The following is a 27917-nucleotide window of genomic DNA, read 5'->3' as shown; positions in this document are numbered from 1 at the left end:
TTATACAAGAATAAATAAAAAAACTGTCAAATTATCAAAGACTTATTTCACTCCAGGGTGATAGCAGGAGACCCCATCTAGTCACTGAGAGAGAATCAGGACAATCTGATGTAGAGTTTCAAAATAAAAGACCTTTGAAGTCTCATATATGAGCTATCATCCCTCTGTTTTTAGATAATAATAAAACAAAAACTATCCAGTATCAAATACTTATTTCACTTCAGGGTGATAGCAGGACACCCCATCTAGTAAACTCAGAGAGAATCTGGACAATCTGATGTACAGTTTCAAAATAAAAGACCTTTGAAGTCTCATATATGAGCTATCTTCCTTCTGTTTGTATCCAACAGCTCAAATGTTCGAATTACATTAAACCAGAATTGTCCCCCTTTTTTCTTTAACAGCGAAGATAATTGGATATGTTAATGATATATTGACCGCAAAACTCAAAATGTCCCTGGTTTTCATTTTGAAAATCTGGTCACCTTATTAAATATGACCCCCGGTTTGATGATTGACAGGTCACAGAACAATGGGAGCTATCTACCCTTACCCACAATTTAAAATAAGTCACACAGACTATCTCCTCTTCTCGCAGCAAGATGTCAGAACAAAGTGAAAAACAAACAATATTATTAATATGTCGGGTAGTAATAGATTTATTTATTTTCTTCTCAGAGTGTGCCAGAATGCATAGTTTATGTTAGTATTTCTAAAAATCTCCTTGGGGAGAATCCCCCCAGACCTGCTGGGGTTGGGTTTTCAGCATGTGTGCCTTTTTATATAGTTCAGCTTTGATTCCATCAAGTACAAAGTACAATTTTAATTAAACGATATTGTTATGCATATTTAAAAAAGATACTGCTAATCCCATACAGTTTTGGACTCTCAGTACCAGATTTTTGAACTGAATGGAGCAGTTTAATTATTAATTGGCACAGATAGAGCAGAGAGGTCAGCACACTAATTTATCTGCTCCTGCTGTTTGTCTCTTGACATCAGCCTGATATCGGCAGACTGCAGTCTAGCTAACGTTAGCTCACATGTTACATGGGCACACACTAGTTCAGTGGACTCCCATGGCTTGACCTCTGGTAAACACAGATGAGACCCCGTCACCACAAAACAAACTGAAACTCTGATCAGTGTTCAGAGTCAGTGCAGTGATTTTTTTGTCTAGTCCTTGTATTAGATATGTCTTCTGAGTCAGAAAAGTAAATTAAAAAGCTAAAAGTGAAATGTATTTTTTTGGGTATAACTGCCAGGCCCTTACTGGAGTGGATATTCTCCAAAATGAGTCCACAGCAGGCCTTTAATATACAAAATACTGTTTTTAAAAGAAAAGTGCTCTGAGGTCTGCAAGTCATCTTCCAGCCTGTTCCAGAGTCCCCGCTGGTGGCTGTTTTGGTGTTATGGTTGAGTACAATGACATTAGAAACATTGGTTTGGGGCCTTAAAAATAACTTGTCTGTGGGTACTTGGAGACATGTTCCTGTAATTTAGCTGGGAGCTGTCCACGTTATAGCCCTGTGCTCCGCAGCTCTGTTATGAAAGCAAAGTGTGTGGCCGTGATGTTGTGTCTCACCTAACCAGAACTACCCTGACGAAACCCAAGCAGGAAAAAACTCTTCATACTCTTTACTCACAGAAAAGACGGAACAATTTTATGAAAAATAAAAGAGAGAAAGGTTTAATTCCATTAATTGATTCTATTGATATTTATCCAAATTGTGATTCTCCTGTGGGTGTAATCATTGAGTGTGTGTGTGTGTGTGTGCCAGTCACTAATTACATGAAACTCAGCACACCTGGTCATGGTGTGCTGCAGGTACTTAGGCTCCGCCCCCTCTCTCTCCTGGCTGCCCTAACAGACAGACTTTGGTTTTATTGGTTTACCCTTTTGCCTTGCCTGTAAAGTTTGCACTTTACAACATTGACACAACATCTTCACTCCTGCTCATCACACACCACTGATTATCCCATCCCATCTGTATAGTTGATTTGCTTTATAAAACAGATTTGTCTCCACCTATAAACCGCTGACATAATGCTCCACTTTTTTAACTGTTTTCTATTGCATCTTAAAATTGCTGACGCCCGGCCTACAGTCTCAATCACCTGAAAAAAAAACCTACACATTGCATTAGACTTTGCTCAAACAAAAAAATGAATGTGTCTTTAAGCATGTTTAACACCAGGACACCACCATCATTGGAGTCTGCTGACAGCTGTAAATGAGGAAATCTGTTTTAGGAAACTCATGCTTTGAAATGAGTGGAAACAGGAGAACAGGACAAATTGATGACAGCTGAACGAACACATTCCCCCATCTGGTCTTAATCTTTCTCCCTCTGTAAGTTAGTTAGATAATTGGATTTTGGGATATCTATGCTTCAACCTGTGCTACCTTACTGTCTAAGAGACGGTAGAGCTGGGTGGTCAATATGTCAGGTCTAAGCTTTGGCTGTGGAATTAAAGAGTAAATGCAACACTGAGGAGGAGAAAAAAAATGGGGGAAAAAGAAGCGAAAACACCGGCCCCTATGAATTGTATGAGCTCCCCTGTAGTTGAATTATAGATCTGCTTCGGTGGGTTTGCCTGGATGATTGACAGAAGGGGTAGGCACATCTTCAGACCCCATGCCCCTGCCATGAAAGTGAAATGAAATCTTAAAATGTACCGCAAGAGCTCTGCAACTCACAGCATCTCTGTTTCTGACTCAATGCCAGCGATAGGCAATGAAATCTCTTTATTTGACCATAGTGGCTTTATGCAATAATAATATTATTCCCTTATAAACCATATCACTCGTGGGAAAAGGTCCTGACTCCTGACTGTACTCGTCGCCTGCGCATAACTGTCATTCACCGCAGCATGTTTTTCCTGTGCTGGAATTTTTCATGCACTCTTAAATCCACCTAGGGCCAAGTGAATACATTCACAGTCCTCATGATGCATTTCAAACTTGAGGTGTTTTTTAAAAATGTTTATAGTGAAGCATGTGAATTTTCTTATCAACGTCTTTTCAGACATAATGGAAAACAGGCATAGTATCTAATTAAAAATGGGATTTCTTTTCTTTTAACAAACGTTTCAGTCCTTATACCAACAGAATCTTCCAACACAACGCATGGACCTATCAGAACACATTTTATCGAATGCTCTTCCAAACAGATTGTTTTCATTGGGTGATCTGGTAATACGTGGATAACCTTTTATTCATTTTTCGCAGAAGTTTCACTTATTTAATTTTACATCTGCATTTTGTCTTTTGAAATTGGCAACGTTATTTTCGGTTTCTGTATTTCCTCCAAAATATCGATTTGTTGGTATTCCTTGGTAAATTATACTTTCATCTAACAAATGAACAAATGTTATTGAATGAAATTCTTGTTTGACGATGAGTCTTGTGTTTTGGCTTCCGTGCCCTAAATTGTAGTATTCTGACTTCAACAGCTGTGTGCGTTGCCATAAAAAAGTATTCATCATTAAAGTTCAGTCAAGTGTCTGACTTCCTCCCTCACTCAGAGCATCACACTTCCGCAGGGCGTACAGTATTTAATTTAGTCCAATCTTTATGAATCAGCAAAACCATTCTTCTTCTTAATGGAGAGGAAATGTGCATGGCATGTCAACTAGTGTTTAACCTCGCACAAGTTTCCCAGTGTTAATCTTGGAGGAGCATCTGAGCTTTTTAATAGGAAAAGCCAATTAAAAATCAGTTAACATTTCCTATATACCTTTCCCTTCTCAAAAAGAACCCACCTGAATACCACCACTGTTCCCAGCCGTATATCAAGAGATCCATGACTGCACCTAATCCAAAAATTATATAACACACAGGCCATTTCCCTATGTAATTCCGCAGGAAACAAAAGGACAGTTATTTAAAGGAAGCAGTCATTCTCCACGGCGCTGGCAAGGGCACGATGGCTGCCGAAGAACAGGCTCCCCCTCTCTCAGCACCATGAAATGAAAATGTACATTCGCTTAGTGGTGCTCGGTGGTAGACAGCTGTATTTTTAATGAGTGCAGGGAGATTTAATTACCTCTGTTTTAGCGGGCAAGGCTTCTGCGGTGCAATGTCAAGGGATATACAGTGCAGGGAAGAGGTGGCAGATGATTACTCCGCTCGCATCCCAGCAGTCTCCAAGCTAAGCGCAGTTAGCGTGCACCGGGGCTGCAATTAATCCAAATGTATTCCACTACTGTATAATGCTGATCTGAAGGAGACAGTGGAAATAGTCAAGGTGGTGAGTCTCAAAAAGAGAGAAACAAATAAATACACCTTTTAAAAAAACAGCTGCAATCTCTAGAGACTTTGCCGACATGTACCACTCACATTATAATGTGATTATTAATGTCGTGAATTTCCCCCCAAGGCCTTGTTTTTTTATCACATCAGCAAACTTCTTCAAGGCCACATCTGACATCTTCATGCTTATTTTCAGCTGCAGAATCCAAGCCACTACAGAGGTGGGATGACAACAGAGTATCTGAAGCAGTTATCAGCCCAAAAACATTCCAACAGACGCCTGATAAACCTCCTTCTTTTGCACATTAATCGCTCTTTGAACTAATATGTACAGATTTAATGTGTACTCTGTATTCCAATCAATGAGCAGCAGACTTGTAATCAGTCACACACCATCAAAAAAAACTCAATTGGAGAAACTGAGAGATTATCACCGTCTCCATTTCAGCATGAGATGAATCAATTGGCAGAAGAATCAATTTAAGCGGTATCTGGTATCTCCACCCACCCACACATACACACTATGGCAAGAAGTTTTATTTTATCATCACAGGGAATAATGAGCAACACTGGAGATTCTGAGAGCTGGTTTGGAGACTTCATTATATCTGAGGGAGATACAGTGGGTTGTTTTGACCATCGTGCTAAATTGAATATTCACAAAGATATAATTGAAATGCTGATAGCCATCAGAGCTGTTGTATGAAAATGATAATGAGTCAAGGTCAAGGCAGACACACTTTCTCTTGCTTAGGGCAACCATAGAAGGTCTTATTCAAAATGCTAAACAATCTCACTGTAATTATGCATATCCCGATTAGCAGTCGGAAAAGTAAACCAAGTACATAATGAGTGAAGGAATGTTATTTTAATATTGATGTTGTTTTCTACTGCTATTTGAAATTGTAATTTCTCCAGAGTGGCCCCTTTCACATACTATTATTAAGTATGATAAAAATGTGTTTTGAGTTAATGTTGATTTAACAATGTAATGGCTATACAATAATGACACCACTACCTTGGCTTGTTATTGGCTAATGTTCGCCAACCCAAAAATACACAAGTGGCCAAAATCTGTTTTTATTTTATAGTTTTTATATAAATGGATCAGGAAAAAAAGAGAGAGAATCTTTTTTTCCTACAACTTTCAGAATCTCACACTTTTATCTATAAAATACATGAAAAGTGGATTTTGCATAAAAGGTGACCTTTAATTTTGAGCAAAACTTGCGTTTCTTTAGAAAAATGCTTCTGTCAACCCAAACCTATGAGGGACATATCTGGCTTGTAAGGTGCTAAATGATCATTATGTTACGATTTGACAGTGTTTTATTTTGAAATGTTCTCACGCCATTATCAGTTTTTTACTTCCTGTCTTGGTTTTTTCCCTCCTGTGGGATTGTGTGATTATTTTCTGCAGTCTTTCCCTGCCCTTCCCAGCGGTGTCTTGTCCTTGTGATTAGTTCTAGTTTCCTGAGAGATCCTTGTTTTGCCTTGTCCAGTTAAGACTGTACAAGTAAACTGATTGAGCTCTGTTTTCTCCTCCCATGACAAGATGATCTTTAGCAGCTGGTTCTAATTTACTAGTCAGATGAAGCACAGGTATTATAATCAGGGCTTTCTTATGTGAGAGATGTTGAACACACGCCTACCTCTCTGGTGTCAATGCCCAGTCATGGCCATGTCTAAATGTTCTGTATTGGTAAAATATGTAGCCTCTGAACATAATCCAGGAAGCAATTACATTTCCTGCAAAACCTATTTCGCAAAGAAAATTAGTAATATTTTGCAGGAAACTAATCGGTGGTACAATATGCAGAAGTGTTGATAACGGGAATGAGTGACCATGATCAACTCCATCATGTATGGTCATACATTATAACACGATCCATGTTAGCAAATGGATGGAAGTTAACAACAGCTGACAGGGTATACAGTTAGTATAGAACTCTCAATACTCAATTATTTGAATCCAGAACTTCATTATTTATTCATTTGCTGGGTCTAGTAGTTCATAATTTAGGTCCCAGAAAGTAAGAATTCAGCTATGGAGCAATTAAGGGAATGTTCAGCAACGGAGCCAAATTCACCTCCAGGTAATGTTTCTAATATTCAAATACTGCCATGGATACCATTCCCCGGTATCATTATGAGTCCTCTCTGCACTACAAGTTTGAGTCAAACATAAGAATAGTTGGAGGCAATGTGTTCCTTGGGGTTTAGTGGAAATTAAAGTTTTAGAAATTGGTTCATGCCAATCAATGTGGTGAATAAGGGGGAGGGAGAGGCGAGAAACGGGAGAGATGCAGGAAGAGGAAAAATAATGAGGCCAATAGAGCAGGAAGGATAAACCGCCATGATGATTGGAGTGACAGTGACTGAGTGGAAGAGGGGAGACAGCCACGCAGGGAAACCCAAACTCATCGAGTTCATCTTAAGCTCCATGTACCCAAACTCCTCTGCTGCACTTGTCTCCTTACAAACTGCCAATCCACCCAAAGTGTCTCCGCGCTCCATCATCCTTCACCACTCCATTCTACCCTCCCTCACATGCTCACTGCCACAATATTTTCCTTTTCTTCCCGCCTTCCTATGTTACATTTCCCCCCCCCACCCCACTCCTTCAATGTTTAGATATGGGCAGACTTGAACTTCCCCCCTCTGTCCCCCAAGCAGCCATGAATCACATAGAGGCCGGGGACCCAGTGACTGCCAGGGCCTCCTGATGACTCCCAGCCCGACCATAACAAGTGGCTGACAGCTCTATTTACATAAGGCCAGCAGGCAGCGTGGAGAACCGGCCCAGTCCAAGTAACACACACACACACACACACACACACACACACACACAATGTGTAAAAGGCAGATATGTCATAATAACACTTGTGGTGGGGATATGAATAAACGCCTCGCTGCGGGAGATAAATACGGGAGATGCACATTCAATAGGTTTCATGGCCTCGGGCGAAGATCCAAGCATTTGTCTGTCTGATTTTTCCCACGTGAGTGCAAAGAGTGGTGGGACCCAGGGGAACGAGGGGCCTTTAGACCTCTATATCCGCCCCAGTCATACGTCTCTCATCACGAGATACCAAGGAGAGCAGAGTGAAGTATAGCCCTGTTGATTGATGTTTAGCTGTTATATTAGGGCTAATGTGCCTCTTTGACCTTTCATACGGACATGAGTGCCAACCTCTGGCTCTAATAACACATCCTTGGAAGCCTTTTAAATATCGAAAATCAGGATTTGATAGCTATTTAAATGGCTGAAGGAAAATATGGTATCTGTATTTGATATCAAATTCTAACCCCAGCTTCAACTCGAAGTAGCTGTTTATTATTTAGGAGACTTTCCCATTTCATGTGTGGACACCATTTTTGCAGGTGGGTTGCTGCTTATTTACCCCGGTGGGTAACTGAGGTGGGGGTGGAGAGCGCATACTATCTCTCCCAGACTGACAGCTGGAGAGAATGTTTATGAAATAAACATGGGCCTGATGCAATGCTCAGAACCCTGCTCTGCAGTGGCCTTGGAAGCCTCCTGTATCATCCCCCTCTACCCCCCTTCCGCTCTTTCTTTCATTCTTTCTATACTTCTGCAATAAATAAACACACATATACACTCTGACACACACATTCCCCAGAGCTGTGGATACAAAGGTGCTCATGGGCCTAATGGGGTCAATCAGACTGTAAATAAATTGTAAACCCTTCTCTCCAGAGCTTACTGCCAAGGACAGGCGCTGACACTGAAGTCCTTTTCTTTGCTCCACACATGCAGCTACAGTATATAACACATGTATCAGGTTACACTGTGAAGGAAATCACAAGTACAAATGTTGCAAACACAATGATGCTTAACAGCACTGAGGACAAGTGTGATAGATTGAGTTCATTGCTTCTTTCTCACTGTAATGTTCTGAACTCCAGTGATACATACACATGCTCAGCTTCGACACAGTGTGAATAGTCCACATTGCTGAAGCGTATGTTATAATATTAATTGGGGAAATAATATATTTTTAGCCAAAATGTGATTTTTTTGTTATTAAGATAATAATACAACTGCAGATATTATGCCTTTTTTCGGTTGGTCATTGAGTTAAAGTCATCTTATAATTTTACTGTAGAGTAGACCGTCGCAATATGGAAATAATCAAAATACTTATTTTATGTTTGTTATTTAGTTTTTATCTTGTGTGTGTTTTAATGTGTGCATGCCTGTCTTTTCAAATGTATACATAGTGTGATAAAATATGCATATGTAGCCTATACTGTATATCATATCCCATACTGGATGCTATACCAATTCAACCTCAGCAAACAAATATGCATACACACGTTTATACACTATTGCATATGTATTCCAGCACATAACTCAAACACACTACACAAATACTTCATACTCTTGGACACCTCTTCGGCACTTTTAATATTTTACAGGCACAAAACCAGAAAATTGCCAGGTCTAATCTCAGTCCTGCCTCAGCAGTCTTAAAATCGAGAATTATAGATTGTAGTGCATAACTAAGAGCTAAATATCTCAGACATACGTTTCCTTAAATATCTTCAACAACCATCCAAGGCCACACAAGCGACTGTTGCATTTGAAAGGCTGGTTCTTATTGTCAGTAGCACTTGCTCTAAACAACATGCGTTAATAAATCATAATAAAAGACGCTTGGCATTGTTCTTGACGGCTGACTTGATGTGCTGTTGAAAGGTTAATGATGGTTCTGCATGTTTTACTATCCGCCTGCTATTTACTGTGTTTCTGGGAAAGTCAATACTAAGCCAATAAAGATGGGGTGCTAAAAGAAATATCTGTTTTTATGTTTAATAAAATATGCTTGGTCTCACTTGACATACTCGATTGCTCCATGTGTACATTATGCATAAGGGTGTATTGACAGCAATGAGTAGGCTTTCACAACAGTCAAGAAAAGACATTTCAGCAGCCAATCAATAGAACAACATTAGTTTTAATCATGACCTTGAGACATTCTGCTCATTACAAATCAAGTAGTATTGAGCGAATAAATCACCTTAATATGCATTTAATTCCTTAAAGCAAACGCTGAATTATCCCCCCCCGATGAACTCCGGGCTCAATGCACTGAAGGCTCAATGCTTCACAAGCATCCAAAACTCTGACTAATGTCCTGAGCAGCCCCGGCGGTTGCTAAGAATAACAGGCCCCCGGTCACCGTGGAGTATTGGCCTCTGAGTGCCATTATTCCAAGAAACGGCCGGAAAGAAAAGTCACTTGCTGGAGTAACAGCTCCCTGGACAGGAGACTGTCGTGCAGACTGTGAAAAAGACACAGGTCGGTTGTTTGCCCATGCTGCGAGGAAGAAAGAGCACTAACTTCCTGCTTGAGTGCTCACTGTATGTGTGTGTTTGTGTGATTGGTAGCGAGGGGTTTCTGTAACGATGGATTCATGATGGACGGTGGCCCTCGCCTGGCTTCAATATCCTGTTCCTCCACAAGCAAAAGTTCAGCAGCTTAAAAAAAATAAGCTCTAAAATCTACTCGCATCCATTCAGATTGAGTCATGTGGTTTGAATGCTTACACAGAGGCAGTTAACAAGACTAATGGTGCTTTTAGTCACCTTGGTAGAAATGTTTGCACGTTTACAGATGTGACCTCAGTTTGTATTATATTCACTTATTTGAGAAGTCAGAATAATAGATCTCACTACCTGTGCTGTGCTCCTGTAAAACAATGTTGGATATTCATTGCATACTTTACATTTCAATGGGTGGATACAAAAACGACTTTCCAGATTGACTTATTGTTAATGCTTCCTGGCTTATTGTCTACACCAAGGAAAATGAATGATACCTCTGTTCTGTGAGCACTAGCCTGCATAAAGATACTATCGCAGCTTCACTTCTGTTCCAACACTCACATGAGAAATATTTCCCCTCTCACCCTGTTCACCTCTGCCTATAACTGATTGACATGCTGTGATTACACTTATCTAATGTTCCCATTACCTTGGGAAGCCAAAATTGCTTGCAGCACCCTTGTCAACTACTGTTGAGACAGTCTTGATGTTATTTTAACATGCACGACTTAAACCTCTGACGATCATTAACATTCATTCCATCTTTAGCTAATTGGTTTGGCAGGCATTTTACTTTGTTTAGTTGTCTCTGACTGAAAGCTTTAGAGTACCTGTAGCGTCCAACTAAAACTCCAGTCAGCAGATGTCACAACAATTGGTGAAAAATGAAGCAACTCTTGTGTTCTGTAGATATTAACTCACTTGGACAGAATCCTGCAGGCCATGAGTTGGAAGGCTGATCTCTACTGTACTCTAATGATCTGCAGCAGTAGTTCACTTTGCAGGGTATTGCATCATGATCAGTGATAGTATGACGTCATGACAGACAGCCAGAGGGGCACTTAGCTCCTGCATTCACAGCTTCATGTCACTTTGGAGACGGTTTTGATGTAAGAATGCATATGTATTGCCGAGATACACAATGAATGTAATGGTGATTTTGGCGATTAGGCCCCGTTGTGCAGGAAGTATCATTCGGGAGGGTAGAACCGATCCGATGAAACCCCTTGGGGTCTAGACACTGGTGGTGGTGAAGGATAGCTGGGACGGTCTGAAGGGGAGTGGCTTAGCTTGACCCTGGATTCAGAGGGACAGGAGGTGAAAAGGGGTGGAGGAGGGTTGCGTTGAGTCACCTGAAACGACAGCTGTCAGAGGGGGGAGAGCAGATTTAAAAGGTTTAGCAGAGCGCTATGATAGGCTCTTGGGAATAGAGCGAAGTGATTGGTTAAGCTGGAGAGTGACGCCCCCGATCACTTATTGAGAGGAGAGAGAGTAGTTACATGGAAATAGTAAATAAAGAGTAAAGACGGTCTTCCTGGTTAAACTTAGGCTGAGCTTCATAAGTTTCATCAGAGTCCAACCAGTGACTGTCATGATCTCAAAACGTATTGTATTTCTGGTTGTGTCACATCTTCATCAGTGAAACAACAAGCTCCACCTATTGCAAAGCATCCTCTAAAATAATCCGCAGATCATCCTTTATGATGATGATGATGATGATGATGATGAAGTACTGGTTCCAAATATGAAACATTATTGATGACATGGTGTTTATGTTCCTGAAAAACAACATTCTTACTGATACTTGGTAGGCCTTCCTACTGGTAAAACTTAAGCAAATATGATTCCAAAATTGTGCAACACTAAGATTAACTGGGTCTTTGATACTAAGCCTATCATTAAAAATGTTGAGCTACAGCCACGACACTGTTAGCTTAGCATAAAATTGTGGAAGCAGGAGAAAAGGGATAACGTGGTCCTGTTCAATGGGTGAAACATCTGGGCTATTACTACCTCATATACACATAATTTTTTTTAATCTGTCAAAACAAAAGGTGAAGAAACTAATAGCGGTTGAGACCAAGCTCGTCTAAGGGGGTTAGCTTGCTAAGCTAACTTGCGTGTGGTTTAAAACTTGTCTATCTCTCAGTATTACAAAATCAAACAATGTATTTTAAAAGCCATTCTCAGATATGTATTTCAATTTAAACGGGTAAAATCCCATTGCAAGAGAACCAACTTTATATGATGCGATGAAATATGTGATATGATCAATAGCTCCAAAATATCTCCTAGAAAACAAATTGTTTACCACCAATTACAGTGTAGAGTATATGAAATGTAGAATAGCAGAGAAATGCACCTTTTATAAGACACCACTGGGACAGACCTGTCCTTTACAATAGCACATTCATGTTCACCCTTATAGAGTTCTTTTTCACAGTTTTGACTAAAGCCTAGTCCAATTAAGGGAGCTTGTGTGTAAAGCATGCTGATTTGAACGTGGCTCGGGGGCCTCTAATGCTGCAGGACACAGGGGAGGCGAGGCAGTCTCACCCTGGCCCAACTCCAATTACACCGCTTCTAAACTTCTTACTGTAAAATGTCCATATTTTTCCCACAGGCCCAATGAAGAGTGCAAAGCAATATTCCTGGCAGGAGTAAAAGAACCAACACAAGGGAATCTCTCCCTTTAAGAAAAACTGAGGGGGCAAAGCAGTACATTTAAGCTACTTTTACAGCGGTGTTTTCAAGATCTGAGGAAATGGAATACAGCGCTGATATAGCCTGGACGCTTATTAAGTCCAGCCTTTTGTAATAGGAGAGAGTCTTTTTCTACAGCAGGTACACTTGCCAAGAAAGCGTGATCTCACTGAAGCGGCAACACCAGCCCGAGAAGTGGTGAGACAAGAGGATTACTCATTACCTGAAACATGATGTGGACAGGAGGATGGCACTGTTCCAAGTCTCTTCAACCATGCTTCTTGCCCTGGCTGTAAATGTTTATGAATCCTCTAATTTGAAAATGCTTTGTGCAATTCATGGTTGACTTCTGCTCAAAGCTAACAATGACGTTACTGCTGCCATGAACTGGAAATGTTTACTTTGAAAACGTTAACTGGGAACGCTCTGGTTAATCTAACAGAACATTCTTGTTTTGTACAGCCGTTAAAGTTTGATTGTTCAATAAAGAGTAATTCGTTTGGGCTGGTATTATTTACCTTTCAAAGTGACACAACTGGTATAAAGAACACCTTTCTGTGTGTTATTCCAGGCTGCCCAAGTAAACACTCCCACATATAACTGATTACTTCAACATGTTACAGCCCTTCGAAACATAGTTCTGACACTGTTGTAATCCCTTGATTTTGCTTATAATTGTAAAAACCATTGCCTTTTGGAATTTTACAAAATGAAATACAGCTAAAATCATTTAATTGCAAGACATCGGAAGCCGCATTATAATTAGCCAAAGAATATATTTTATTATAAGTCTCAGCTATATAAGTGATGTTTGATATTTGTATGACTGAATTTAATTACACTTTACATCATTATGTACGGCTCCCCGTGCACAACTGCATGTGGCGGTAACTTGTGTAAATAGTGACACCTAATATTCACAATAGAAGTTATTTGTGTGTTGCAACCTTAAAAGTGTTAAGGAAAACTAGCAGAAGTGTAGCAGAAGTGTAGAAGTTTCCACTTTAGTTATAACATAAACGTTTCAGGTTTTCAACTTCATACAAACATGGTGCCGTTTCTATATTGGCAACAGTAGTAGTGACGTGAAACTGCACCAAAGGAACTCTTTCACACTTAACGCAGCCAGCTCCAGCTTGGTGTGTTTGGTAGTGAAGGAGGTCATGTGGGAGATGGTCAAGGGAGAGACAGTGTTGAATGCGTGGAAAATGAAGGTTGGCACCACAGCAGACATGTGAGACCCGGGTAGGTGGGTACACAGATACAGAGCAGCTCCATAGGTCCTATGCCTCTCTTTTATGTGGTTATGCATGTCTGCTTTAGAAAGTAAGGACCGTATTTATCAAACTGCAAAAAGTGTAAGTAAAAGAAGAAGTGACAGCAAAAACAACAAAATAAGTTGGATTCTTGAATTTCTTCACTTTCAAAATGCCAAGAAAGTGGTTGCAAATATGTCTGAGGTTGCATATGAGGAGATTCAAATCTAGCATGCAGCTTGAGCACATTTATATAGTATAATGTCATTATGCAACAGGGTCATTCACATGGGAAATGCATCATACTAGTGTATTTTTAGTTTTTAGATTATGATGTGTATGAATTGCCAAGATGAGCAGTAGTTGCAGAAGCTTTTCATACTCCAGGAATACTTTCCTGAGAGATCATTTTACAAACTGTATTTCAGGTTAAAGTAAAAGTCTGGTTCAGTTGTATCTTGGGAGTCTGCAGAGGGAAGGGGGTTGTGCACATTTTCCTGAAGTCTCCATAATGCATCCTACAGGCCCAAACATAAACCGTCCAGCGCACGTTGCACAACCCCAAAAGGAAATGTACAACTTGAGATAAGAGTCTGAACAAACATTTATAGTTTTTCTTTGCTCGTGTGTAGGGTTATTTTCAGCACTTTGTGTGTAGGGTCAGGGAGAACCCGCCCCTTGGCAGAGGATGTTGTGTCTCTGGCTCCTTCCCAGGCTTGTTACTGCTTACATAAAGTGTCACAACAGGCAGAATATGATGACAAAGTGACAGGATGTAACCAGCACCCCCACTTAAACTGCAACATGCAGGAGCAGCACTTATTCCCTTCCTGCACTTGGGTCAGACATGAGTCATTTTGAATTGTTAAGAGACCTTTTCTGTAAATACTATAATCCTTTCCTGAGAAAAGCCCCTCATTATGCTTTACAAAAGACTTGAAATGGTTATTTCCTCACCTGATATCCATTTACAGGAAGAGATCAGGTATTTCCCCTCCAAAGCCCAAGGTATAAACATGAGAAAGCTTTTTGCTAATCACTCTGTTCATATATTGTTACACACTCAACGGAAACAGTTAAGTGAAAGGGAAAAGAGCAAAGCTGATTTACCTGATTGATTGTTGGTGATTTTTCTGTCACAGTAGCCACAGTTTTTCCCAGACAGATTCTTGGAAAAATATAACAAATGCAAAAATGCAGCTAATCTTTTGATAGGCCTTAATTTGAATCTTGATAAGCACTTGGACCAGGCAGCAGTATCGTCAGCTGGCAAGTGTGCTTGTAAGAGAAAGAAAAAAAAGTGAAACTGTATATGCGACACACCTGCTCTTAGCAGGTCAGCTTGCCTGTGAAAATCAAGCCCCTTTTCATAGGCAGTGTTAAGGAAATCACACCGTGCCTTACGCAGACCTCACAATAAAGGCAGGGAGAACAGAAGGCCGGATTTGCTCTTTTGACCCTGTTGTGTTTTCACTCCTTTAAGTTTGCAACCCTACGAGCTCCGTGACTGTTCTCATCAAAGGAACACTGGCCTCTTTTGGAGACTCGCCCTTCCGTGGGAAGATTAACGGAGACAGAACTGCAACACGATCTTCTATGCATCCATTAAATAAAATGTCATGACCCACCATTTGCACACAAGGGTATGTAGGGGTATATGTCTTGTTGTTGCAATAAAGGTGAAAAGTGAAACAATTTACCCAATATAAAATGCTTTAAGACAGCGGTTTTTAAAGTGTGAGGCGCGCCTCCCCGGGGGGGCGCCAGAGAGCTTCAGGGGAGGCGCAGCGTGAGAAAAAAAATAACGAGAATTTCAGCTAGTTAACTTCAGCTAACTTTTTGCGAGCGGCAACATGGATCGATTTATGGTGAAGTTACCTAAAGTGAGAGGAGACAGCGTCTGGCAGAAAATGTCACTTGCACACTTTTGGCTGTCTGTGGAGAACGAGTTCCCCCACCTTGCCAAAAAGGCTGTAAAATTGCTCATTCCCTTCACCTCCGCCTACCTGTGTGAGTGCGGGTTTTCCGCATTGACTTTGATCAAAAGCAAGTACCGGTCAAGCAGGGGCGGATCTACCGGCATGGGGTGACAAATACCACCCTAAAAATAGCCTTGCCATCCCAGCTGCCACCCCAGTTGGCAGCTCATTTGACATTTATGAGAGAAAATCCCTAATGTCCGAGTGCAAGTGAATGCAGCAAAAGACGCAAGCCTTGTAACCCCTCGCAAGCGTGGAAATGTGATTGGCGGCAAATTTCATTTGAACGGGACGGCGCAAAACGAGAAGCATTCTGACCAAAGTACGGAAGGAATGAGGTATTTGCGGTCGACAATGACAGAGAAGAGACTGTCAAGTTTGGCTGTACTCAGCATTGAATCAAAGTTGGTAATCGCCGCATTCAGCTGTTGAAAAAACTGTTAAGATGATGACCTTACGTGTGTAGGTTTGTAGGTGTCTGCCCCAAAAAACAGTTTTTAAGTCCTGAGAAAGTCAAATAAGACGGTGTGTAAAACTACACTGCCCAGCCAAAAAAAAGTAACCACTTTGATTTAACTAGGCCAGTAGGTAAGGGCATTCCACTGGATAATTTGATCTCAAACATTTTCTAAAGGTATTTCAAAGTAGATCCTCAACCTTTTGACAGATTGCTCTACACCCTAAAGAGTGCAGTTTATGTCTTGATTATAAACTGCTGTCAACTTTTAAACAATCTTGTTCTTGTGTGGAAGCAACAGTGCAGAAACACAGTCGCCGTTTCTCAATCTCGAGGAAACTGGCTTCCAAGCCAATATTTCAAGGATACTACGTCATCGAGTGCCGCCGAAGGACTGTTCCAATCTCCAGCATACTTGGAATTCCACGAGTCCGCGTCCTTGGTTTGGGGGTAATTTCGAGGCAGCACATGCGTAGACTTCGCGTCCTTAAAATCCCCACAATGCTTTGCGCACGGACCAATTTCCCCTAATCTGTGGCGGAAAATGTAAGGCGGGGCCTCTCATATGACGCACACCTGCACACTTGCTCGGACTCGGAAGACATGTGCTACCAAGCAAGCATCCTCGCGATTGAGAAACGGCCCGTGAATCATTACCCAAAGTGTCAAAAACCTGCAGAAGGTGATGAAGAATCTGATAAAGCAATCAAGCCCAATTGCGTCGTGGCATGGGAACACACTGTTGAACAGGCCCAGACCAGTACATGTCTCATCATACATCCCAGGCACAAGCCACAACCAGATGATAATGAGTCTCTGTCAGTGGCATGCAGCAGTATTGAACCAGATCCTTTGTGTCGGGGGAACAGCCGAGGTAGAAGCATATCCCCAATACCTCTAAGCCCTGTCACCAGCTTGTATTCAGCTTTGGCTGATTAAAACTGATGGGGTGACATGATTGTGACCTGTATGGATTGCTGACGCTCCCAGCCACACTGCCCGACTACATGTGTCTTCTCCCTTTGACAAACCCACCTGGGAGCCCTCCAAACCGAGCTGCGGAATGCATAATTTAAGAGGCAGCAGGGCAATCAATACCAAAAACAGTAACGACATGGGATGGAGAGAAAGAACCCGAGACAGAGAGAGGAAGAGAGGGAAGAAGGTATCTAAACTTCCTGGCTGTGTCCATCAGCAGCAGCTTTGAGAATTCACTTCTAATCCCGGTGTTAGTTTCCCGTCTCGTCATGAATCTTCGGCGCAGTTAGATAATCCCCTTCAAGAGTTAAATCCATGCAGAGCAGCATCTATCTTTAGGGGTTAACGTGATACGTTATCATCCTGCCAACACTATGTTTACACCTGATTCCTGGGTATGCAATGAAGAAATTGCTAACACCTTGCAAAAGTTGACAAATCAAGAAGCCTGTGTTCAGCCTAATTACCATTTTAGTGATTAAAATAATGTTTTAAACATATTTGTATTCCAAACTAGCCTGCAAATAGAGAACATATTCTGAAATCCACTTGCTTATGTGCATTGCTTTAGTGATTGACTCATCCTTCTCCCTAACAAATTCCTTTCCATTCTGGCACTTCCTCCCTGTCACTCTCACTCGACGCTACAGAGAGACTGTGGTTTTTTTAAAGATTAAGGGACATTTCCAGCATATCCCCAAAAACAAACTTAGTAATTGGGTGCCAAAACACTCAAGGGCAGTGATAAGAAAGTAGACAAGCGTCTATGGTTAGGGTAATGAGACATAATCACTTATGCTAGTACTTCTGGCAGACAGACTGCAGTCCACACACAGTACGAAATACTCTGCACGTACTCCTTAACCCCACATGGAGCAACCCAGAAGTCCGAAACAATGGAGGTTTTATGACTCGGATTTGAACTCATTCTTGCTTCTATGCTAAGTGAGAGCTTTGCTGATTGTGTGATAGCTATAAATAATGTCTGAGGTAGATTTGAGCACTCTTAAAAAAGGTTCCAGACTTTAATTACTTTAAATGATGGCACTGGTGAACTGCTTTAGGAGGCCAAACAAGTGAACTGAAGTTTTTTGTATAATACGGTTGAGCTTAACACTGGCTGAGAGGATTGTTGTGTTTTCCTGTCATTACAACTTCACTATACTGGTAACCCATGTGGAATTCTTTGTAGAGAAAGGTGGAGCAAACTGTGTTGGAGTTCCTCTCTGCCTGTGTCCTGTTCTGTCTGACTTCCCCTAAACTAGTTTTCTGAGAGCCTCAAAGGCCAGGAGTGTGCCAGTGAGATGAGCCCTAAAAGCCTTGAGCTAGACTGGGTCTCAATGCTGTTTGTGTCTATACTGTAGCAGCTACAGTAACTCACTCCACAGGACTGAGCCACAGTAAAGTATGGTACAAGGGAAATGTGTACCTTTGACCCAGTACCTTTCAAAATATAGGTTCAAGTAAAAGTGAACATATAACTTCGTAACATCATCTAGTAATGGGATTTCTATGTTTCGTCTCTGTGCACTTGGTTGAAGGCCTGCTCGCGTAAGCCACTAATAATAGCCACACTCGGGGAAAATCTAGCTTGGTCAGAGTTTGAGGCCAATGTTAAACTTTTACTGTCACGAAAGGTTTTCTGGAATGGGGTGCTGTGGGTTGTATTATTACGAAACCCCAATAGCCTGAGAATTGTCCCAGATATCCCAAGGACAAAGGCAACAAACATGGCTAAATATTATTTAGCAGAATGATTTCATTGGAACTTGTCACTTTGAATTCCTACTACGATGAAAGCTTGTCCCGCCCTCCTCTGCCTCTGAATGACAATGAATGAAAGTATTGATGTTTGGGTTGGTTATGTTATGAGTAATGAGTAATTCATATCAAGAAACACAATAATGTTGGCCAAACTAAAACGAGGAACTGGATACAGGAAAAACAACATCATTGTTTGGAGTTTAACTCAATGCATATACGACTTTTTTGTAGTTTTAGCAGCTGTTGCGATAAGTAATGCCAATTTCAGTACCCGAAAAAACAATTTTATAGCTTCTAAAAAACAGGCTGGATAATCCATCTCTGTGAATCTTTTTCTTTATTGGGGTCCAATTAATTTCCCTTTCATTTCATGGCTCATTATTGTAAAGCTTCACCGTTTCTGGACTTTGGCCAAAGAACTCTAGATGGACTTTAATGAAGGAAAAGTGCAACCACTGCTGCGGATGGTCCAAGGGAAAACATAAGAGCGCTTGATTATTAAACATGCTGTATCGTATATGATCATGTGTATTAATCTGTATGTCCACAAAACGTAGGCCACGTACGTCACAGGGTAAGGTTGATATACTGAAAGACTGGCCTATTCTTGTTCCTGTTGAACACAAATGCATGGAACTTTGGGATAATTGGAACTATACAAAGACAGTCTAGATAAAGGGCTTATAAGAGTGAATAGGTTAAATCAAAAAGGCTGCCTGAATGACTTGCCTCTGACTCTGCTGTGATTGACACTCTAAATACAGTCATGGCAGGGGAGCTGGAGCTCCAGCTTAGGGGAGCTTCTGCCTGGGGTTTTCCTGCTCCCTTGTTTTTAATTAGTCACACTGAAAACTGTAACTGGAGCTGAAGCTTAAACAAATTGAATTGCTACATAATAGCTAGTTTAATACAATTGTGGTGCAATTAAGACGGATATTTGTTGCTGGCTGGCATAATAATGCTCGCGGTGTCTTACTTTCTTTCCCTCCCCTCTTTGCAGTATTGAAGTGTTTCCTGCCAGGGGATTTCTCCATGGGCACTTGGCACAGATGTGCTCCCGAGTACAGCATATGGGGCTGTTGCTCCATCAAAAACATTGCTCCAGAGTAGAATTTACTCAGTCATTCCCCAGACCTGCAGAAATACCCCAATTAGAATTAATTACTCTCTATCTCTTCAGGCTGTGGTTTGATTGTATGTCCAAGATAAGCTAAGCGGGCCATATGCAATTTGTTATGGACAGTTGGGGCAAAAGTTCTTTTTTGAGGAATTCACTTTCCTGGCATTTTTGACTGTGTAGTCCACCAAACTATAGGCAGGCTGCAGCACCATCAGCTATATGACTGTCATAGCTGTCAAATGTCTCATTACCCCATGTCAAGGCAAAGGCGTATTCATATTTATGTCATGAGGCTGCAAACTGTATGTGAAATTGTGGTATAACACATTATTTATTGAAAGGACGGTGACAGACAATGTACCTGAGGAAGTGTGAAAAAGTGAAAAAATAACATTCCTGTCCCTTAATAAGGCCGTCTTGTCAAACATTTATGGGACGGAGAGAAAACAAGGGCAGATGCGTAGGGTTATTGAAATCATGACTGGGGAAGGCTGTCACAGGATACAGGTTAGGGAGAGTACCAAGAGAAAAATCAGGCATTGTGTTGGGAGGAAGTGCTTATCACTGAATTGCCTGGAGGTATTTTCAAATGAGCAACAGGCTGTGTTTCACGATTTTTTGTGCATGTATTTTTGAGTGTGTGAAAGCTGTAACTCATATCTATTACAAGAGAACTGCAATACAAGAGCTTCACTCGAATACCATGTTTCCATTATTTGAAAAAAATACAAATAGACACCTTGTCATATACTGACTGCAGGCAACGTTCAAATACAATAGTATTATGATAGAAAGGACAATTAACAATAGGACCTGAGATTTAAACAAATTGATAATGGTCTGTCCTTTTTGAATAGCTGCATAATACATTTTCCCGTTGATTTTAATTTGATATTTTAAACCTGCAATAACAATTTAACACTGACATTGTCTAAGCTGTTTTGGCAATAATGTTAGGCCATGAATGTATGCCCATCATTCACTCGCCTTTCTATACACTTCGTTCACCAACTCCTGAGGAACATTTTGGTCTCTTTAAAAGCTGTGTAAATGTTTGACGTTGCTCAGCAGCTAGTCGCTAATCTTGTCGGTCTGCTGTAGTATAAATAATGAGTTATATATATATAATGGGCAATAAACAGTCTTGTTAGGGATATGAGGGGATTTGTAATTGTAATAAATAATGCAGATGAGCACGCCTCAGCCCATCATTAGCAAAAATGTTGCTGCAAATTAGGCAAACAGGAGAATAATATGTGTCCCTGTTGGTGCTTCAATTATTGATACAAACTCTAATTACACAATTATCAGGAAAATGGAGCTGGGTATTTGAGGGGCACAGTGGAGTACTCTGAAAGCCATAATTGGGATCTGATGGTCAGGGGCCGCTCATTAATTGACCCCTGCTGATATGCGCTCAATAAAACAGTCAATAGAGGACTGTGCTATATTCACATGTGCGAAACACTGTAAATGAAGGTGGCAGCAGCCACTCTGCTGGAGCCGTTGTCAGCTGTAGCTGTGTAGGGATGAGCCGGTAAAACACTTTTGCAAACCCCCTACCCCGCCACAACATCTCCAAACAATGAGAGAAGACGGCTTACACCCAGCAAGCCTCTTTCAGACTAAAACATCAAACAGAGAGTGGCATGTCTGTGCCAACAGTGAGGCGCAGTACCCACCGAGCCCTGGGGGCTTTGGGCAGAGAAACGCAGTGCCCAGAGGTGGGGTTCCATTTACTGGTTAGCAGACAGCTGGGAACCACAGCGGAGGCGTGCTTCTTTTTGCAAAGGCAAATAAGCTGTGGCACCTACCAGGGCAATGAAAAACGATGTGGACGATTAAATTCAACGTTCTGGACACTTGACGAATAGTTTTAGCTTCATGCAACATCTCAATCTCAGCCAAACTACATGGGGGCAAGAGGGACAAAGAAAATGGATGGGGGTCTAGTTCATGTTAGTTTGATGTTCCCCTCAGGAGCTGGCCCAGCGACCAGGCAGCCATCCAGCAAGCTGTCCAGCCACCCCATCAACCCAACAAATGAACAAAGTGTTTGTGAAAAGACACCAGCAGGGGACGGCCTGCACCTCGGGCAGAGTAAACTTTTTTCATGCTTTTCAACAACTTGCCCTCTTTCTTTCTAGTCCTTTTTTCTTTAACACCAGGGGGTATAACACGCTTTGAAAAAGAAAACATTTCCTACCAGCTCGCCTTAAGACAAGCCTTTGTTTTTTTCTCACCACCTCCTGTTAGCAGAACGCTGTTTAATAGTCTGCTGATAATGTTCCTTTCCACTGCTAAGTCCAACAATTCCTAAATGAGGCTTGAAGCTGAAAAAAGCTGACGATAGGAAACATAAATCACAAATATGTTACTTAAGTTTCCAGATGGTATCCATAATGGAGGCAGGAACGTATATTCAGACATTCTGTGATTGACCAGCAGAAATGAGAGAGCAGAGGTCAGAGTGTTTATGTCCCTCATGATTATAAGTCATCGCAGTTCAAGACAATGCGGAACATTTAGATGATGCACAGGGGTACAGCTCCATCCTGTAATAACACTGGGCCACCAGGGAAATGTGGATTAAGTGTTTGACCCGCTCAACTACGGGGATTGCATACACCAGTTACTTTCCTCGTGTGAGCCACTACTATTTTCTCTATTGCATCATGCTTGCATCACCATCACTTAGCCAGCAATTGCACATCCCTACTCACCTTGAAATCTCTCAAAAGTAACTTTAAATTGGAAAATATATTTTTAATTTTGAAAATGAACACGTTTTTTTCTCTGTACATTCCTGCTCTAAGATTTCCTTAGAATCATCATGAAGGCCTACAGGCTATATGCTCTACATTTTCATTCTTCTTGTAAGCATCTTTAAAACGCATCACTATCTAGGATCCAATTAGCATGTTACCACTTCCGGGTCCCTTGTCTCAAAGTTAACAGTTTTAATGTGTTTGTGTTTTGAAGCCTGAAATAAGGTCTGTGGTAACACAAGCTTAAGAGAATCCGTATTCCATCACCCTATTCGTTAATGTCGGAAGTTTCCATGTGTCATGCAACCGGCGGTTTGCTAACAAGTGACTTAATAAACTATTAAACTTAATTGTGCCAAAACGAGTCCGCCTTTAGCATTACAATGAAAATGTGATGTTGTTCCTTTATAGCCTAATGTTAGCTTTCTACTTCTGGTGAGTGCTTAAAAAATCACAAGTTTTGTTAAGATATTCCTGCTGGACAAAACATGTATATATATATATATATATATACCAAACTCCATTGGGTAAATCCCATTGCTTTTAGTTGAAGGTATGTCCTCACTGCACCACACTAGTAAACTTCTTACCAAAAGGTCAAAACCTTTCAATGAAAATGTCCTTAGTTATATTCTTTTGCTCCAGTCTGGTTCCCACGAATGAACGTGAAGTGAGAGCTTGGGTGCGAATCTTGTGAAACACCTTCCTGCAACCAAAAACCAAGATCTTTAAATATGTATGCTAATTTGGGGCTCTTTTCTGGGGTCAGCGTGTGGATCCTTTTCACGGTCGTTAACAGAGGTGTAACTGGACTCGTGTGTGTAACGATCTGGTTACCCTGACATTTCTAGAGAGCCATGGTGCAGTGGACACGTGGAGAGTGGACACTGGTATGCTATCCTAGAATTCAAATATAGATCTCAAACTCTGTTTTGCAGCCAAAGAAACGCCATCTTTCCAGCTTTAGAGCAGAGAAAATCACACTGGAATGAGTTTTTAAATGATCTGCTACACACCTTATCTTGCACTTTATCGCTGTGTTTCCATGAAGGAGTTAACCAGCTCTGTAACCTTTCCTAGCATTCAGTATTCAGCCCTATCATCACAGTAGAAGTGTGAATAAGAGACTCATTCTTCATTGTCCCAGACTAGTCATAGTGGGAGTTCACACACTGTGTCTGGAGTCTGGAAAATTGCACTTCGATTTAGCTCTCCAGACAAGGGAATAGCTGTCAACTCCTGGAATGTTCCTGTGAAAATAAACAATGCTTTGGCTGCTCTCTGTGTCTCCCTGTATTTCCCCTCTTAACTCTTCATTTTAACCCTCTCCGCTGGAGCCTCGAGGCATAAAACGGTTGCGGCAGAATTAAGAGGGGAAGTAAACCGGAGTAATGTCTCCTCAAGGTTGGAGGCAGTCAATTCTGGCCCTGAGAGTGCCATCTTTCAACTCCTCAGCAAAAACATGTGTTCAAGGTACAGTTACAGCAGCCCGTCCAAGTCAGCCGCATATCATATTGATCACATGGCTTTTCATCATGGCACTAACAGAAAGAGATGTTCAGCGCTTTATGGTTTTCACAGTGTACACAGCTTTCCTGTTTGTTTTCCCAGTTCTGCGTGCTGCTGGGTTACAGGAGTCACGAACAACATTTTATCAGATTGTTTACAGTAACTAGGTTTCAGATAATCATGTGTTCCTCTTGTGCAAGTGGTCCGTTGACCTGATTTGTGAGGTCAGGTTATTCCGAAGAATATGAACACAATGTATTCTTGTGCAGGAAGTTCAAATATCAAGAATGTTTGTAGTTTAAAGGTTGAATTGGTGACCTTCAGAGTGAATACTTGTGTTAGTTCTATAGAGACAGCAAGAACATAAAATCACCCACAACTGTTAGGAAATACTTATTATTTATATATTAACAGTCTCACACTTGATGATTATAACTGTATATTCATTGAAATCATATGCAATGGAAAAATGTGACATTTATAATATTAACAACAAATTATAATCAAAACATGTTGTATTCGATTGAAACATTATGCTTTGTCTGCTTGGTAAAACTTTTACAATGTCATGAGACTGCATGTGTACTGCTACAATGGTGGGTATATAACAATTTAAAGAAATTGCACTGCTCGCCATAAGACGCCTCGAAACCTGAAACTGTTCTGAAACCGCCATGCACCCTGGGAATGTTTTGAGGCCAACTATTCGTCAACTGCTAGAGATGGCTGAATAAGGTGTGCAATATTTTATTTTGACCACTATGGGGTTGTCCAATGTTTGGTGTGCGCTCACCTGTGTCTATGTACTTATTCGGGTTGTGTTTCAGAGTGCCTGAAGGCGGAGTGAAGGGTCGTCAGAGGAGATGAGGAACACCCGACCCGTGTTACCTGGCTCACCTGAATTAAAATGGTTGCAGACCATGCTTTGGCCCTTTGTTACCATGCCATACGGTGGGGACACTCCATGTCTTCACATGTTCACTAGTTTTTAATATTAATATAAAATATTCAGTTTGGTCAATTAAAATCCCTTGTAGTCACTTACAAGAAGGAGCCAAGTTGTAACATTTTACACAATACTGTTGAGAAGACCAGCGCTCCTCAGTCAAATCAATCCATTTAGATTGTAATCAGCCAACTAGTTTGCAAACTACACCTGGGTTTGACTGATACTAGAGTCATGTGTTGTGTAACTTGAGACTTTGGCAGAAAAAATATGCATCCTTTAGGGCAGAATGAAATAGAATATTCTCTTTTAGGCTCTACATCAACTCGTCATGGCTATCCGCAGATGTATTGTCACCTCACAAAGCCAGGAACAAAGTGATAAAGGCACCAACGAATAATTCATTTTTCATTATACGTTGGTGACTCTCTCCTGTGTTCATAGTTTGAAAAGATTCAGATTGTTGCCAAGTCCTGATCACTTACCTAGTAGTATGTCGGGGTAAGATGGATCCAGTCGGATGGTTAAAAGTACGGCGGCTTGAGTTGGCAATGGTTGCACAGATTGAGCGTTCTCTGGTTTCGTTGGCTTGGCCCACATACAGAAGCAGTGTGACCATCAACTTATAAGGAGCCGGCTGTCATCAGAGAATTTGCAGAGTGAGTTTGTTATTGGATCCTGGGTGTGGGTGGAGAAGTAGTCAGGTTGTCTTCCCAGCCTTGCCGTTTTACTGATTCAACAGCCTACCAAAGACTGAGCATTACAATATCTTGGCTTCTTGGGACCCCATTGGCCTGGACACCAAGCAGTCAGTTTGATGATATAAAAGTCCATGTTTTGCTTCTTCCCTATGGGGATGCTGTCATAAAAATGGGGCTAAAAGTTACATTTAAATGAGATCAATAATACATGCTACTAATTTGTCATTAAAGGTAGGGGACCTTTAATGATTATTATGCTGTTTTTCATCAATATATTATAGGTCTCAGATATATACAAAACATGTATCTGAAGTGTTTGGCTCAAAATACCAAACAGATCATTGTAGCATCCCATAATCCCCTCTGTTTCAGCCCTGTTTCAAAAGTGCTGATTCTCTGTCTGTTACTTTAGATGAAAATAAGGAGCCACTCTCAACGCCCCTCTGCGAGATATTTGGTTGAAAATAACACAATGGTGCTCTAGGAGGAGATTCAAGTGATAAGGTGGTGGGGGGTTACCTTGGTTGGTTATTGGCCAATGGTTACACAAGCCAAGAAATCGTTATGACATCATAAAGTGGCGAAATCTGATCAGCTCATTTTCCGACAGGTTTTTATATAAATAGATCAGGACAAAAAGTGAGCTAATCTTTTTTTTTTATACATGTTTATGTATAAAATACATTAAAAAGTGGATAGGTGACCTTTAAGTCTTAAGCTTGTGTCAACAACGAGGACTCTACGATGGAACACAGACCTTCACCAGGGCATCTCCTTCTCGGATATGTTTATACAAGATTGGTGGGACAAATTGTTGCAAATGTCATCTCAGAAGCCTGAATGACACATCCACCAACAAATGACTTAACAATTACGGCTGCACAAAGACTTTGATAATACATACACATTTGTTCCCATACTTGACTGGTTGCTTCCATATCACATTGAACGTGAAACTGACCTAATTGTGGATTATTTCACCTCAGCCCAGATATAAATACATGAAATGCCTATTTTTCTCTATCAGTTTATTATTGTAAATCTTTAAAACATTTTCATTGATGTCATGATAAATTGTGTTATATTAATTGTGGCCATTAGTTCGGCCAAAGGGGAAATTGTTGTAGTAAATGTATCATCAAGTCTCATTTAAGTATATAAAGCTTTGATATTTGTCTTTTTCTTACTAGAAGTTGATTAAGTGTGGAGCTTTTCATATTTGTTCTTTTCTTACCAGAAGGTGATTAAGTGTGGAATGTCCACCACATTAAATAATTCTAAATATTCAAATGCACTGTATGAAAGCCATCCTTCAACTTCTGGCTGTTATAGGATTTTGATGACAGCTGCGTTTTTTGGGAAAGCATTGGGGAAGGGAGAGATCATCTGAGGCACGTACACTGTTCTGCAGCTGATATATTCACAGTTCAAACAAGGTCCACGGCCCAAACCAAATATTGCTCTTCAAGATTCACCAGGCGCTTGATTATTTTCTTTTCAATTTAAGTTTCATTATTTTCCCCCTCTTACAGTGAATGAATGTCACAAAAACTCACATAGAAAGCATAACAGTGAAGCAGAGGGTGACACAAAAGGCTTTGAGTTACATTTTTTTTGATCAGGTAGACCTACAGTCATTTTAAAGATTAGGTATATCAACATACGTCTGTATGACCTTGGACATACAGACAAAAACAATGCATACTCTGATGTTAGGTATTGGGAAAGTTTCAAAAGAACAGATCATTATTTAGCATTATGCACAAATAGCTTTTCACCATCATTAAAACTGACTCCTGACTTGTTTGCAGGCAAACCCTCATTAACTTTGTGTCCTTTTATTACAGACTTCTGATTAGTTTACTGACATCTGGTTAGTTTTTTGATTAACACATGTGAGAAGGAATTACAGCCACTGGAGCATTCAAGGTCAAGTTGACTTTCCCTGTCAGCTCCTTAACGTGGCGTGAAACCAGTAATACATTCTGTTTAATGGAGTGACACAAGGCATTGCTGTTGCCTGGGCCAGACTGGTTTGATCATGACCATCGAGCCAGAAAGTTGGTGCTGAGCGGCAGAAGGCTCACCAGGAGCCCTCCTCTATTTCAATGCGTGGCCTGACAACTAGC

Source organism: Notothenia rossii (genome assembly GCF_949606895.1).
Source record: "Notothenia rossii genome assembly, chromosome: 12".
Classification (NCBI taxonomy): Eukaryota; Metazoa; Chordata; class Actinopteri; order Perciformes; family Nototheniidae; genus Notothenia; species Notothenia rossii.
This window is presented reverse-complemented; position numbering follows the sequence as displayed.